We start from the raw sequence: 15,462 nt of genomic DNA, 5'->3' as shown, positions 1-15,462 counted from the left end.
TCATAAATTAAACTGTAGAGGGCAGAGCATCGTAATACCAACTACAGTACTCGTATATTAAACTGTAAAGGGGATCAGCATCGTGTTACCAACTACAGTCCTCGTATATTAAACTGTAAAGGGGATCAGCATCGTATTACCAACTACAGTCCTCGTATATTAAACTGTAAAGGGGATCAGCATCGTATTACCAACTACAGTCCTCGTATATTAAACTGTAAAGGGGATCAGCATCGTGTTACCATCTACAGTCCTCGTATAATAAACTTTACAGGGGATCAGCATCGTATTACCAACTACAGTCCTCGTATATTAAACTGTAAAGGGGATCAGCATCTTATTACCAACTACAGTCCTCGTATATTAAACTGTAAAGGGGATCAGCATTGTGTTACCAACTACAGTCCTCGTATAATAGTCTTTAAAGGGGATCAGCATCGTATTACCAACTACAGTCCTCGTATATTAAACTGTAAATGGGATCAGCATCGTGTTACCAACTACAGTCCTCGTATATTAAACTGTAAAGGGGATCAGCATCGTATTACCAACTACAGTCCTCGTATATTAAACTGTAAAGGGGATCAGCATCGTGTTACCAACTACAGTCCTCGTATATTAAACTGTAAAGGGGATCAGCATCGTATTACCAACTACAGTCCTCGTATATTAAACTGTAAAAGGGATCAGCATCGTATTACCAACTACAGTCCTCGTATATTAAACTGTAAAGGGGATCAGCATCGTATTACCAACTACAGTCCTTGTATATTAAACTGTAAAGGGGATCAGCATCGTGTTACCAACTACAGTCCTCGTATATTAAACTGTAAATGGGATCAGCATCGTATTACCAACTACAGTCCTCGTATATTAAATTGTAAAGGGGATCAGCATCGTATTAACAACTACAGTCCTCGAATATTAAACTGTAAAGGGGATCAGCATCGTGTTACCAACTACAGTCCTCGTATATTAAACTGTAAAGGGGATCAGCATCGTATTACCAACTACAGTCCTCGTATATTAAACTGTAAAGGGGATCAGCATCGTGTTACCAACTACAGACCTCGTATATTAAACTGTAAAGGGGATCAGCATAGTGTTACCAACTACAGTCCTCGTATATTAAACTGTAAAGGGGATCAGCATCGTGTTACCAAATACAGTCCTCATATATTAAACTGTAGAGGGGATCAGCATCGTATTACCATCTAAAGTCCTCGTATGTTAAACTGTAAAGGGGATCAGCATCGTATTACCAACTACAGTCCTCGTATATTAAACTGTAAAGGGGATCAGCATCGTATTACCAACTACAGTCCTCGTATATTAAACTATAAAGGGGATCAGCATCGTATTACCAACTACAGTCCTCGTATATTAAACTGTAAAGGGGATCAGCATCGTATTACCAACTACATTCCTCGTATATTAAACTGTAGAGGGGATCAGCATCGTGTTACCAACTACAGTCCTCATAAATTAAACTGTAGAGGGCAGAGCATCGTAATACCAACTACAGTCCTCGTATATTAAACTGTAAAGGGGATCAGCATCGTGTTACCAACTACAGTCCTCGTATATTAAACTGTAAAGGGGATCAGCATCGTATTACCAACTACAGTCCTCGTATATTAAACAGTAAAGGGGATCAGCATTGAATTACCAACTACAGTCCTCGTATATTAAACTGTAAAGGGGATCAGCATCGTATTACCAACTACAGTCCTTGTATATTAAACTGTAAAGGGGATCAGCATCGTGTTACCAACTACAGTCCTCGTATATTAAACTGTAAATGGGATCAGCATCGTATTACCAACTACAGTCCTCGTATATTAAATTGTAAAGGGGATCAGCATCGTATTAACAACTACAGTCCTCGAATATTAAACTGTAAAGAGGATCAGCATCGTGTTACCAACTACAGTCCTCGTATATTAAACTGTAAAGGGGATCAGCATCGTATTACCAACTACAGTCCTCGTATATTAAACTGTAAAGGGGATCAGCATCGTGTTACCAACTACAGTCCTCGTATATTAAACTGTAAATGGGATCAGCATCGTATTACCAACTACAGTCCTCGTATATTAAACTGTAAAGGAATCAGCATCGTATTACCAACTACAGTCCTCGTATATTAAACTGTAAAGGGGATCAGCATCGTATTACCAACTACAGTCCTCGTATATTAAACTGTAAAGGGGATCAGCATCGAATTACCAACTACAGTCCTCGTATATTAAACTGTAAAGGGGATCAGCATCGTGTTACCAACTACAGTCCTCGTATATTAAACTGTAAAGGGGATCAGCATCGTATTACCAACTACAGTCCTTGTATATTAAACTGTAAAGGGGATCAGCATCGTATTACCAACTACAGTCCTCGTATATTAAACTGTAAAGGGGATCAGCATCGTGTTACCAACTACAGTCCTCGTATATTAAACTGTAAAGGGGATCAGCAACGTATTACCAACTACAGCCCTCGTATATTAAACTGTAAAGGGGATCAGCATCATATTACCAACTACAGTCCTCGTATATTAAACTGTAAAGGGGATCAGCATCGTATTACCAACTACAGTCCTCGTATATTAAACTGTAAAGGGGATCAGCATCGTGTTACCAACTACAGACCTCGTATAATAAACTTTAAAGGGGATCAGCATCGTATTACCAACTACAGTCCTCGTATATTAAACTGTAAATGGGATCAGCATCGTGTTACCAACTACAGTCCTTGTATATTAAACTGTAAAGAGGATCAGCATCGTATTACCAACTACAGTCCTCGTATATTAAACTGTAAAGGGGATCAGCATCGTATTACCAACTACAGTCCTCGTATAATAGACTTTAAAGGGGATCAGCATCGTATTACCAACTACAGTCCTCGTATATTAAACTGTAAATGGGATCAGCATCGTGTTACCAACTACAGTCCTCGTATATTAAACTGTAAAGGGGATCAGCATCGTATTACCAACTACAGTCCTCGTATATTAAACTGTAAAGGGGATCAGCATCGTGTTACCAACTACAGTCCTCGTATATTAAACTGTAAATGGGATCAGCATCGTATTACCAACTACAGTCCTCGTATATTAAACTGTAAAGGAATCAGCATCGTATTACCAACTACAGTCCTCGTATATTAAACTGTAAAGGGGATCAGCATCGTATTACCAACTACAGTCCTCGTATATTAAACTGTAAAGGGGATCAGCATCGAATTACCAACTACAGTCCTCGTATATTAAACTGTGAAGGGGATCAGCATCGTATTACCAACTACAGTCCTCGTATATTAAACTGTAAAGGGGATCAGCATCGTATTACCAACTACAGTCCTCGTATATTAAACTGTAAAGGGGATCAGCATCGAATTACCAACTACAGTCCTCGTATATTAAACTGTAAAGGGGATCAGCATCGTATTACCAACTACAGTCCTCGTATATTAAACTGTAAAAGGGATCAGCATCGTATTACCAACTACAGTCCTCGTATATTAAACTGTAAAGGGGATCAGCATCGTATTACCAACTACAGTCCTCGTATATTAAACTGTAAAGGTGATCAGCATCGTGTTACCAACTACAGTCCTCGTATATTAAACTGTAAATGTGATCAGCATCGTATTACCAACTACAGTCCTCGTATATTAAACTGTAAAGGGGATCAGCATCGTATTAACAACTACAGTCCTCGAATATTAAACTGTAAAGGGGATCAGCATCGTGTTACCAACTACAGTCCTCATATATTAAACTGTAAAGTGGATCAGCATCGTATTACCAACTACAGTCCTCGTATATTAAACTGTAAAGGGGATCAGCATCGAGTTACCAACTACAGTCCTCGTATATTAAACTGTAAAGGGGATCAGCATCGTGTTACCAACTACAGTCCTCGTATATTAAACTGTAAAGGGGATCAGCATAGTGTTACCAACTACAGTCCTCGTATATTAAACTGTAAAGGGGATCAGCATCGTGTTACCAAATACAGTCCTCATATATTAAACTGTAGAGGGGATCAGCATCGTATTACCATCTAAAGTCCTCGTATGTTAAACTGTAAAGGGGATCAGCATCGTATTACCAACTACAGTCCTCGTATATTAAACTGTAAAGGGGATCAGCATCGTATTACCAACTACAGTCCTCGTATATTAAACTGTAAAGGGGATCAGCATCGTATTACCAATTACAGTCCTCGTATATTAAACTGTAAAGGGGATCAGCATCGTATTACCAACTACAGTCCTCGTATATTAAACTGTAGAGGGGATCAGCATCGTGTTACCAACTACAGTCCTCATAAATTAAACTGTAGAGGGCAGAGCATCGTAATACCAACTACAGTCCTCGTATATTAAACTGTAAAGTGGATCAGCATCGTATTACCAACTACAGTCCTCGTATATTAAACTGTAAAGGGGATCAGCATCGTATTACCAACTACAGTCCTCGTATATTAAACTGTAAAGGGGATCAGCATCGTGTTACCATCTACAGTCCTCGTATATTAAACTGTAAAGGGGATCAGCATCGTGTTACCAACTACAGTCCTCGTATAATAAACTTTACAGGGGATCAGCATCGTATTACCAACTACAGTCCTCGTATATTAAACTGTAAAGGGGATCAGCATCGTATTACCAACTACAGTCCTCGTATATTAAACTGTAAAGGGGATCAGCATCGTGTTACCAACTACAGTCCTCGTATAATAGTCTTTAAAGGGGATCAGCATCGTATTACCAACTACAGTCCTCGTATATTAAACTGTAAATGGGATCAGCATCGTGTTACCAACTACAGTCCTCGTATATTAAACTGTAAAGGGGATCAGCATCGTATTACCAACTACAGTCCTCGTATATTAAACTGTAAAGGGGATCAGCATCGTGTTACCAACTACAGTCCTCGTATATTAAACTGTAAAGGGGATCAGCATCGTATTACCAACTACAGTCCTCGTATATTAAACTGTAAAGGGGATCAGCATCGTATTACCAACTACAGTCCTTGTATATTAAACTGTAAAGGGGATCAGCATCGTATTACCAACTACAGTCCTCGTATATTAAACTGTAAAGGGGATCAGCATCGTATTACCAACTACAGTCCTCGTATATTAAACTGTAAAGGGGATCAGCATCGTGTTACCAACTACAGTCCTCCTATATTAAACTGTAACGGGGATCAGCATAGTGTTACCAACTACAGTCCTCGTATATTAAACTGTAAAGGGGATCAGCATCGTGTTACCAAATACAGTCCTCATATATTAAACTGTAGAGGGGATCAGCATCGTATTACCATCTAAAGTCCTCGTATGTTAAACTGTAAAGGGGATCAGCATCGTATTACCAACTACAGTCCTCGTATATTAAACTGTAAAGGGGATCAGCATCGTATTACCAACTACAGTCCTCGTATATTAAACTGTAAAGGGGATCAGCATCGTATTACCAACTACAGTCCTCGTATATTAAACTTTAAAGGGGATCAGCATCGTATTACCAACTACATTCCTCGTATATTAAGCTGTAGAGGGGATCAGCATCGTGTTACCAACTACAGTCCTCATAAATTAAACTGTAGAGGGCAGAGCATCGTAATACCAACTACAGTCCTCGTATATTAAACTGTAAAGGGGATCAGCATCGTGTTACCAACTACAGTCCTCGTATATTAAACTGTAAAGGGGATCAGCATCGTATTACCAACTACAGTCCTCGTATATTAAACAGTAAAGGGGATCAGCATTGAATTACCAACTACAGTCCTCGTATATTAAACTGTAAAGGGGATCAGCATCGTATTACCAACTACAGTCCTTGTATATTAAACTGTAAAGGGGATCAGCATCATATTACCAACTACAGTCCTCGTATATTAAACTGTAAAGGGGATCAGCATCGTATTACCAACTACAGTCCTTGTATATTAAACTGTAAAGGGGATCAGCATCGTGTTACCAACTACAGTCCTCGTATATTAAACTGTAAATGGGATCAGCATCGTATTACCAACTACAGTCCTCGTATATTAAATTGTAAAGGGGATCAGCATCGTATTAACAACTACAGTCCTCGAATATTAAACTGTAAAGGGGATCAGCATCGTGTTACCAACTACAGTCCTCGTATATTAAACTGTAAAGGGGATCAGCATCGTATTACCAACTACAGTCCTCGTATATTAAACTGTAAAGGGGATCAGCATCGTGTTACCAACTACAGTCCTCGTATATTAAACTGTAAATGGGATCAGCATCGTATTACCAACTACAGTCCTCGTATATTAAACTGTAAAGGAATCAGCATCGTATTACCAACTACAGTCCTCGTATATTAAACTGTAAAGGGGATCAGCATCGTATTACCAACTACAGTCCTCGTATATTAAACTGTAAAGGGGATCAGCATCGAATTACCAACTACAGTCCTCGTATATTAAACTGTAAAGGGGATCAGCATCGTGTTACCAACTACAGTCCTCGTATATTAAACTGTAAAGGGGATCAGCATCGTATTACCAACTACAGTCCTCGTATATTAAACTGTAAAGGGGATCAGCATCGTATTACCAATTACAGTCCTCGTATATTAAACTGTAAAGGGGATCAGCATCGTATTACCAACTACAGTCCTCGTATATTAAACTGTAGAGGGGATCAGCATCGTGTTACCAACTACAGTCCTCATAAATTAAACTGTAGAGGGCAGAGCATCGTAATACCAACTACAGTCCTCGTATATTAAACTGTAAAGTGGATCAGCATCGTATTACCAACTACAGTCCTCGTATATTAAACTGTAAAGGGGATCAGCATCGTATTACCAACTACAGTCCTCGTATATTAAACTGTAAAGGGGATCAGCATCGTGTTACCATCTACAGTCCTCGTATATTAAACTGTAAAGGGGATCAGCATCGTGTTACCAACTACAGTCCTCGTATAATAAACTTTACAGGGGATCAGCATCGTATTACCAACTACAGTCCTCGTATATTAAACTGTAAAGGGGATCAGCATCGTATTACCAACTACAGTCCTCGTATATTAAACTGTAAAGGGGATCAGCATCGTGTTACCAACTACAGTCCTCGTATAATAGTCTTTAAAGGGGATCAGCATCGTATTACCAACTACAGTCCTCGTATATTAAACTGTAAATGGGATCAGCATCGTGTTACCAACTACAGTCCTCGTATATTAAACTGTAAAGGGGATCAGCATCGTATTACCAACTACAGTCCTCGTATATTAAACTGTAAAGGGGATCAGCATCGTGTTACCAACTACAGTCCTCGTATATTAAACTGTAAAGGGGATCAGCATCGTATTACCAACTACAGTCCTCGTATATTAAACTGTAAAGGGGATCAGCATCGTATTACCAACTACAGTCCTTGTATATTAAACTGTAAAGGGGATCAGCATCGTATTACCAACTACAGTCCTCGTATATTAAACTGTAAAGGGGATCAGCATCGTATTACCAACTACAGTCCTCGTATATTAAACTGTAAAGGGGATCAGCATCGTGTTACCAACTACAGTCCTCCTATATTAAACTGTAACGGGGATCAGCATAGTGTTACCAACTACAGTCCTCGTATATTAAACTGTAAAGGGGATCAGCATCGTGTTACCAAATACAGTCCTCATATATTAAACTGTAGAGGGGATCAGCATCGTATTACCATCTAAAGTCCTCGTATGTTAAACTGTAAAGGGGATCAGCATCGTATTACCAACTACAGTCCTCGTATATTAAACTGTAAAGGGGATCAGCATCGTATTACCAACTACAGTCCTCGTATATTAAACTGTAAAGGGGATCAGCATCGTATTACCAACTACAGTCCTCGTATATTAAACTTTAAAGGGGATCAGCATCGTATTACCAACTACATTCCTCGTATATTAAGCTGTAGAGGGGATCAGCATCGTGTTACCAACTACAGTCCTCATAAATTAAACTGTAGAGGGCAGAGCATCGTAATACCAACTACAGTCCTCGTATATTAAACTGTAAAGGGGATCAGCATCGTGTTACCAACTACAGTCCTCGTATATTAAACTGTAAAGGGGATCAGCATCGTATTACCAACTACAGTCCTCGTATATTAAACAGTAAAGGGGATCAGCATTGAATTACCAACTACAGTCCTCGTATATTAAACTGTAAAGGGGATCAGCATCGTATTACCAACTACAGTCCTTGTATATTAAACTGTAAAGGGGATCAGCATCATATTACCAACTACAGTCCTCGTATATTAAACTGTAAAGGGGATCAGCATCGTATTACCAACTACAGTCCTTGTATATTAAACTGTAAAGGGGATCAGCATCGTGTTACCAACTACAGTCCTCGTATATTAAACTGTAAATGGGATCAGCATCGTATTACCAACTACAGTCCTCGTATATTAAATTGTAAAGGGGATCAGCATCGTATTAACAACTACAGTCCTCGAATATTAAACTGTAAAGGGGATCAGCATCGTGTTACCAACTACAGTCCTCGTATATTAAACTGTAAAGGGGATCAGCATCGTATTACCAACTACAGTCCTCGTATATTAAACTGTAAAGGGGATCAGCATCGTGTTACCAACTACAGTCCTCGTATATTAAACTGTAAATGGGATCAGCATCGTATTACCAACTACAGTCCTCGTATATTAAACTGTAAAGGAATCAGCATCGTATTACCAACTACAGTCCTCGTATATTAAACTGTAAAGGGGATCAGCATCGTATTACCAACTACAGTCCTCGTATATTAAACTGTAAAGGGGATCAGCATCGAATTACCAACTACAGTCCTCGTATATTAAACTGTAAAGGGGATCAGCATCGTGTTACCAACTACAGTCCTCGTATATTAAACTGTAAAGGGGATCAGCATCGTATTACCAACTACAGTCCTTGTATATTAAACTGTAAAGGGGATCAGCATCGTATTACCAACTACAGTCCTCGTATATTAAACTGTAAAGGGGATCAGCATCGTGTTACCAACTACAGTCCTCGTATATTAAACTGTAAAGGGGATCAGCAACGTATTACCAACTACAGCCCTCGTATATTAAACTGTAAAGGGGATCAGCATCATATTACCAACTACAGTCCTCGTATATTAAACTGTAAAGGGGATCAGCATCGTATTACCAACTACAGTCCTCGTATATTAAACTGTAAAGGGGATCAGCATCGTGTTACCAACTACAGACCTCGTATAATAAACTTTAAAGGGGATCAGCATCGTATTACCAACTACAGTCCTCGTATATTAAACTGTAAATGGGATCAGCATCGTGTTACCAACTACAGTCCTTGTATATTAAACTGTAAAGAGGATCAGCATCGTATTACCAACTACAGTCCTCGTATATTAAACTGTAAAGGGGATCAGCATCGTGTTACCAACTACAGTCCTCGTATAATAGACTTTAAAGGTGATCAGCATCGTATTACCAACTACAGTCCTCGTATATTAAACTGTAAATGGGATCAGCATCGTGTTACCAACTACAGTCCTCGTATATTAAACTGTAAAGGGGATCAGCATCGTATTACCAACTACAGTCCTCGTATATTAAACTGTAAAGGGGATCAGCATCGTGTTACCAACTACAGTCCTCGTATATTAAACTGTAAATGGGATCAGCATCGTATTACCAACTACAGTCCTCGTATATTAAACTGTAAAGGAATCAGCATCGTATTACCAACTACAGTCCTCGTATATTAAACTGTAAAGGGGATCAGCATCGAATTACCAACTACAGTCCTCGTATATTAAACTGTAAAGGGGATCAGCATCGTATTACCAACTACAGTCCTCGTATATTAAACTGTAAAAGGGATCAGCATCGTATTACCAACTACAGTCCTCGTATATTAAACTGTAAAGGGGATCAGCATCGTATTACCAACTACAGTCCTCGTATATTAAACTGTAAAAGGGATCAGCATCGTATTACCAACTACAGTCCTCGTATATTAAACTGTAAAGGTGATCAGCATCGTGTTACCAACTACAGTCCTCGTATATTAAACTGTAAATGTGATCAGCATCGTATTACCAACTACAGTCCTCGTATATTAAACTGTAAAGGGGATCAGCATCGTATTAACAACTACAGTCCTCGAATATTAAACTGTAAAGGGGATCAGCATCGTGTTACCAACTACAGTCCTCATATATTAAACTGTAAAGTGGATCAGCATCGTATTACCAACTACAGTCCTCGTATATTAAACTGTAAAGGGGATCAGCATCGAGTTACCAACTACAGTCCTCGTATATTAAACTGTAAAGGGGATCAGCATCGTGTTACCAACTACAGTCCTCGTATATTAAACTGTAAAGGGGATCAGCATAGTGTTACCAACTACAGTCCTCGTATATTAAACTGTAGAGGGGATCAGCATCGTGTTACCAACTACAGTCCTCATAAATTAAACTGTAGAGGGCAGAGCATCGTAATACCAACTACAGTCCTCGTATATTAAACTGTAAAGTGGATCAGCATCGTATTACCAACTACAGTCCTCGTATATTAAACTGTAAAGGGGATCAGCATCGTATTACCAACTACAGTCCTCGTATATTAAACTGTAAAGGGGATCAGCATCGTGTTACCATCTACAGTCCTCGTATATTAAACTGTAAAGGGGATCAGCATCGTGTTACCAACTACAGTCCTCGTATAATAAACTTTACAGGGGATCAGCATCGTATTACCAACTACAGTCCTCGTATATTAAACTGTAAAGGGGATCAGCATCGTATTACCAACTACAGTCCTCGTATATTAAACTGTAAAGGGGATCAGCATCGTGTTACCAACTACAGTCCTCGTATAATAGTCTTTAAAGGGGATCAGCATCGTATTACCAACTACAGTCCTCGTATATTAAACTGTAAATGGGATCAGCATCGTGTTACCAACTACAGTCCTCGTATATTAAACTGTAAAGGGGATCAGCATCGTATTACCAACTACAGTCCTCGTATATTAAACTGTAAAGGGGATCAGCATCGTGTTACCAACTACAGTCCTCGTATATTAAACTGTAAAGGGGATCAGCATCGTATTACCAACTACAGTCCTCGTATATTAAACTGTAAAGGGGATCAGCATCGTATTACCAACTACAGTCCTTGTATATTAAACTGTAAAGGGGATCAGCATCGTATTACCAACTACAGTCCTCGTATATTAAACTGTAAAGGGGATCAGCATCGTATTACCAACTACAGTCCTCGTATATTAAACTGTAAAGGGGATCAGCATCGTGTTACCAACTACAGTCCTCCTATATTAAACTGTAACGGGGATCAGCATAGTGTTACCAACTACAGTCCTCGTATATTAAACTGTAAAGGGGATCAGCATCGTGTTACCAAATACAGTCCTCATATATTAAACTGTAGAGGGGATCAGCATCGTATTACCATCTAAAGTCCTCGTATGTTAAACTGTAAAGGGGATCAGCATCGTATTACCAACTACAGTCCTCGTATATTAAACTGTAAAGGGGATCAGCATCGTATTACCAACTACAGTCCTCGTATATTAAACTGTAAAGGGGATCAGCATCGTATTACCAACTACAGTCCTCGTATATTAAACTTTAAAGGGGATCAGCATCGTATTACCAACTACATTCCTCGTATATTAAGCTGTAGAGGGGATCAGCATCGTGTTACCAACTACAGTCCTCATAAATTAAACTGTAGAGGGCAGAGCATCGTAATACCAACTACAGTCCTCGTATATTAAACTGTAAAGGGGATCAGCATCGTGTTACCAACTACAGTCCTCGTATATTAAACTGTAAAGGGGATCAGCATCGTATTACCAACTACAGTCCTCGTATATTAAACAGTAAAGGGGATCAGCATTGAATTACCAACTACAGTCCTCGTATATTAAACTGTAAAGGGGATCAGCATCGTATTACCAACTACAGTCCTTGTATATTAAACTGTAAAGGGGATCAGCATCATATTACCAACTACAGTCCTCGTATATTAAACTGTAAAGGGGATCAGCATCGTATTACCAACTACAGTCCTTGTATATTAAACTGTAAAGGGGATCAGCATCGTGTTACCAACTACAGTCCTCGTATATTAAACTGTAAATGGGATCAGCATCGTATTACCAACTACAGTCCTCGTATATTAAATTGTAAAGGGGATCAGCATCGTATTAACAACTACAGTCCTCGAATATTAAACTGTAAAGGGGATCAGCATCGTGTTACCAACTACAGTCCTCGTATATTAAACTGTAAAGGGGATCAGCATCGTATTACCAACTACAGTCCTCGTATATTAAACTGTAAAGGGGATCAGCATCGTGTTACCAACTACAGTCCTCGTATATTAAACTGTAAATGGGATCAGCATCGTATTACCAACTACAGTCCTCGTATATTAAACTGTAAAGGAATCAGCATCGTATTACCAACTACAGTCCTCGTATATTAAACTGTAAAGGGGATCAGCATCGTATTACCAACTACAGTCCTCGTATATTAAACTGTAAAGGGGATCAGCATCGAATTACCAACTACAGTCCTCGTATATTAAACTGTAAAGGGGATCAGCATCGTGTTACCAACTACAGTCCTCGTATATTAAACTGTAAAGGGGATCAGCATCGTATTACCAACTACAGTCCTTGTATATTAAACTGTAAAGGGGATCAGCATCGTATTACCAACTACAGTCCTCGTATATTAAACTGTAAAGGGGATCAGCATCGTGTTACCAACTACAGTCCTCGTATATTAAACTGTAAAGGGGATCAGCAACGTATTACTAACTACAGCCCTCGTATATTAAACTGTAAAGGGGATCAGCATCATATTACCAACTACAGTCCTCGTATATTAAACTGTAAAGGGGATCAGCATCGTATTACCAACTACAGTCCTCGTATATTAAACTGTAAAGGGGATCAGCATCGTGTTACCAACTACAGACCTCGTATAATAAACTTTAAAGGGGATCAGCATCGTATTACCAACTACAGTCCTCGTATATTAAACTGTAAATGGGATCAGCATCGTGTTACCAACTACAGTCCTTGTATATTAAACTGTAAAGAGGATCAGCATCGTATTACCAACTACAGTCCTCGTATATTAAACTGTAAAGGGGATCAGCATCGTGTTACCAACTACAGTCCTCGTATAATAGACTTTAAAGGTGATCAGCATCGTATTACCAACTACAGTCCTCGTATATTAAACTGTAAATGGGATCAGCATCGTGTTACCAACTACAGTCCTCGTATATTAAACTGTAAAGGGGATCAGCATCGTATTACCAACTACAGTCCTCGTATATTAAACTGTAAAGGGGATCAGCATCGTGTTACCAACTACAGTCCTCGTATATTAAACTGTAAATGGGATCAGCATCGTATTACCAACTACAGTCCTCGTATATTAAACTGTAAAGGAATCAGCATCGTATTACCAACTACAGTCCTCGTATATTAAACTGTAAAGGGGATCAGCATCGTATTACCAACTACAGTCCTCGTATATTAAACTGTAAAGGGGATCAGCATCGAATTACCAACTACAGTCCTCGTATATTAAACTGTGAAGGGGATCAGCATCGTATTACCAACTACAGTCCTCGTATATTAAACTGTAAAGGGGATCAGCATCGTATTACCAACTACAGTCCTCGTATATTAAACTGTAAAGGGGATCAGCATCGAATTACCAACTACAGTCCTCGTATATTAAACTGTAAAGGGGATCAGCATCGTATTACCAACTACAGTCCTCGTATATTAAACTGTAAAAGGGATCAGCATCGTATTACCAACTACAGTCCTCGTATATTAAACTGTAAAGGGGATCAGCATCGTATTACCAACTACAGTCCTCGTATATTAAACTGTAAAAGGGATCAGCATCGTATTACCAACTACAGTCCTCGTATATTAAACTGTAAAGGTGATCAGCATCGTGTTACCAACTACAGTCCTCGTATATTAAACTGTAAATGTGATCAGCATCGTATTACCAACTACAGTCCTCGTATATTAAACTGTAAAGGGGATCAGCATCGTATTAACAACTACAGTCCTCGAATATTAAACTGTAAAGGGGATCAGCATCGTGTTACCAACTACAGTCCTCATATATTAAACTGTAAAGTGGATCAGCATCGTATTACCAACTACAGTCCTCGTATATTAAACTGTAAAGGGGATCAGCATCGAGTTACCAACTACAGTCCTCGTATATTAAACTGTAAAGGGGATCAGCATCGTGTTACCAACTACAGTCCTCGTATATTAAACTGTAAAGGGGATCAGCATAGTGTTACCAACTACAGTCCTCGTATATTAAACTGTAAAGGGGATCAGCATCGTGTTACCAAATACAGTCCTCATATATTAAACTGTAGAGGGGATCAGCATCGTATTACCATCTAAAGTCCTCGTATGTTAAACTGTAAAGGGGATCAGCATCGTATTACCAACTACAGTCCTCGTATATTAAACTGTAAAGGGGATCAGCATCGTATTACCAACTACAGTCCTCGTATATTAAACTGTAAAGGGGATCAGCATCGTATTACCAATTACAGTCCTCGTATATTAAACTGTAAAGGGGATCAGCATCGTATTACCAACTACAGTCCTCGTATATTAAACTGTAGAGGGGATCAGCATCGTGTTACCAACTACAGTCCTCATAAATTAAACTGTAGAGGGCAGAGCATCGTAATACCAACTACAGTCCTCGTATATTAAACTGTAAAGTGGATCAGCATCGTATTACCAACTACAGTCCTCGTATATTAAACTGTAAAGGGGATCAGCATCGTATTACCAACTACAGTCCTCGTATATTAAACTGTAAAGGGGATCAGCATCGTGTTACCATCTACAGTCCTCGTATATTAAACTGTAAAGGGGATCAGCATCGTGTTACCAACTACAGTCCTCGTATAATAAACTTTACAGGGGATCAGCATCGTATTACCAACTACAGTCCTCGTATATTAAACTGTAAAGGGGATCAGCATCGTATTACCAACTACAGTCCTCGTATATTAAACTGTAAAGGGGATCAGCATCGTGTTACCAACTACAGTCCTCGTATAATAGTCTTTAAAGGGGATCAGCATCGTATTACCAACTACAGTCCTCGTATATTAAACTGTAAATGGGATCAGCATCGTGTTACCAACTACAGTCCTCGTATATTAAACTGTAAAGGGGATCAGCATCGTATTACCAACTACAGTCCTCGTATATTAAACTGTAAAGGGGATCAGCATCGTGTTACCAACTACAGTCCTCGTATATTAAACTGTAAAGGGGATCAGCATCGTATTACCAACTACAGTCCTCGTATATTAAACTGTAAAAGGGAT

The sequence above is a fragment of the Salmo salar genome, chromosome 18 (genome assembly GCF_965601325.2).
Source record: "Salmo salar chromosome 18, fSalSal1, whole genome shotgun sequence".
NCBI classification, from domain to species: domain Eukaryota; kingdom Metazoa; phylum Chordata; class Actinopteri; order Salmoniformes; family Salmonidae; genus Salmo; species Salmo salar.
The sequence above is the reverse complement of the archived record's forward strand: the minus strand, read 5'-3'. Positions refer to the sequence as shown.